Consider the following 2,993-nt stretch of genomic DNA (forward strand, 5'->3'; position numbering starts at 1 on the left):
GCTAGCTGTGCATAACAGAACATTAAAATGGAAATCTTCTAGCATTGCACCGAGGGTTCCGTATCATCTATGTGGGGGACCTCATTTCTTATGTGAAACTTAATGAGGTGTGGGGAAGAATAAAGATTTTAAAAAATTTACTCTTGCTTTAGGTGGTCAAGTAATAACATTAAAGAAGCTTGAGCTCCATTTGGAAAGTGGAGGTGTTACAACAGAATAAACAGGAAGTCCTTAGACTGGCATATATATTTGTTTCTCCTGCTCTTGGAACTTTGATACATGCATACTGAAGCTTCACATCATGAAGTCTAATACTGAGACATAACTTACAACCGATTGAGTGATTTTGGAGAAAACAAAATCAATAATATCAGCAAAAATACTAAACTGAGTTTCAGCCAATCATATCGAGTCACTTAGTTCTTAGTTTTGTAAGTAAGGACTTTCTACCTAATCATAAATGAGGCAAATACCTAGCTACGGCCAATCAAGCAACTTCTAGGACTTTGCAGCCAGGTTCTCACTATGAAAGCCTGATGCTTTCAGTACTAAATAGAGCGCTCCGAAACTCTCATTTTGATGCTACCAAATTCATGGATTCTATTGTTTTTTATTTAAGATTTTTGTCACAGCGTGCATGTGCTTGCCAGAGAGAGACAGAGAGAGGGAAAATGAGAAATCACCCAATGTGGGTGGGGGGAGGGAAGGGGAGATGTCCGTATGCCAGTCCTTACTCCTCCATTCTGCTTTATGGGATTTTTTTTTTTTTTGAGAGGTTTTGCTATAGGGCGCGTGCGCTTGCCAGACAGACAGAGAGAGACAGAGAGACAGAAAGCGAGAAATCACCCCCCGCCCCCAGAGGGGATGGTCACACTGCAATCCCTTCTCCTCCATTCTCTTCCTGGGATCTTGGGCACACACGCACATGTGCCCGGCGTGAGTTTAAGCCACTGGGTCTGGGACTAGAACTGCGGTTGACTATGTGGGAGTCCAGCAACATAGCCATTACTCTAACTGCTGGTCCCGCTTTATGGGATTTTGGGCACACACACATACATATCCGGTGTTGTTTTTCAAGTAGCTGAGGCTGGGACTTGAACCAGGGAGTCAACCTTGTGGGTTCCAACACCTTAACCATCGTACCACCTGCTGGTCCAGTTCATGAATTCTATAATGCTCAGACAAAATAAACTCTGTTACATTTATTTTGTCTGAAGGTTTTCTTTGCATAGAGGCTTTGTTTAGGAGGGTCCAGGTTTCAGGAGATGCTTTGGTAGAGTAGCCAGAGGGACCAGCAGGTGGTGTAATGGCTATATCGCTGGACTCCCATGTAATCAACTGTGGTTCGAATCCCGGACCCAGCAGCTTAAACTCATGCTGGGTGAATATGCACTTGTGCCCAAGATCCCGAGAGGAGAATGAAGGACAAGGGATTGAGGCATGGCCATCCCCCCTGGGGGGTGATTTCTTGCTTTCCGTCTCTTTGCCTCTCTCTCACTTTTTCTGCCGATCAGACGCAACTTATAGCAAAAACCTCTCAAAAAAAAAAAATAAATAAATAAAAAAGAAAGAAAGAAAGAAAGAAAGAGAGAAAGAGTAGTCTGAACATCCGGTTTTTAGATTTTTCCTTTATGAGGAAAGGATGGGACTTACAGTCCCTTCACTTCATGCCTGGTAAGAGGGTTTTCAGGCCACTGAAATAGCTTGCGTGCTTTCACAGACCTTGTGGTTACACAGTGGACACTGAGAAAGGGCCTACAGCCTGGCTGATGAGGTCTGGAAAGCACAGTTAACCCTAAATTTTGTACAATTGCCACCACTGCTTGCAATAAACATTCAGAGTGGTGTCGGGGCATGAGAAGAAAGGGAGATGTCAGCCCAAGAGAGCTGACAAACAGAAGGCAGAGGGAAAAGACGATGCTGTGGTTCTGGCTTTGAAGGTAGAGAACCAGGCCACAAGTGACCTCTAGAGGTTATAAAAGGCAAAGAAGGGGCCAGCAGGTGGTGGGGTGGTTAAAGTGCTAGACTCCCACATGGTTGACCATGGTTTGAGTCCTGGACTTGGCAGCTTGCTTTCTCACTTTCTCCCTTTTTCTCTCTCTGTCTCTCTCTCTGGCGAGCACACATGTTCTATAGCAAATTAAAAAATGATTATAAGGATAAATAAAATTAAATATATATATTTTTAAAAGGCAAAGAGACAACTTCCCTGAGGTCTCCCATGAGGAATACCGGCCTGTTCACACTTTGGCTTTCACGCAGTAAAAATGTTTTCAGACTTCTGACCACCGGATTTGCAGGATAATACATATATGTCGTTTTAAGACTCTAAATCAGTGGTAATTTGATTCACCAGCAATAGAGCTCTAATGCAGATGAAGGGTGTAGGCAAAGGGGAAAAAGGAGGAGAGGAAAAGACCTCCAATTCTCATTTGAAAATAAGGATCACACTTATACACTAAGTGCTGACTTAGTTCCAGGTGCTGAGGTTGTCCCAGGATGGCATGGGGACAAAAGCCCTTGAGGGCTAAAAGCAGTCTGATAGAGTCACCGTCGGCAGCACAGGGAGATGCAGTCCAGGCACACCCTGCTGACTCTCTATTGATGGCACACTCTGTCTGCTATCGGCAGAATATCTTTTGTCTGCAAGTAAAATGATGCTGTTTACAAGCAAGGTTGAAGGCATAAAAGATTTTCAATAAACTCCTAAGGGCTCATTAGAATTGAGATCAATTTTACGCACTTTGGTTCGGGTAGCTTCTTTTTATGATTAGAGGGTAGATCCTAGCACCCTGTGATTGTTAAGAGGTGCAAGAGTTGCTGGAGTATTTTTGTGTAAAAATATTACAGGATTACCCAAGCCGAGTGCAAGGACAAGCTTAAATACAAAATAGCGTGAAGGATTTATGTACGTTTGCGCTGCAATGGAGTTATTAGAGTGGAACGCTAGACTTTTTTTCCCTGTTCTCATCTGCCTCCTTCTTCTCTTTTTT

This window comes from Tupaia chinensis, unplaced genomic scaffold (genome assembly GCF_000334495.1).
Source record: "Tupaia chinensis unplaced genomic scaffold, TupChi_1.0 Scaffold000271_1, whole genome shotgun sequence".
Classification (NCBI taxonomy): Eukaryota; Metazoa; Chordata; class Mammalia; order Scandentia; family Tupaiidae; genus Tupaia; species Tupaia belangeri.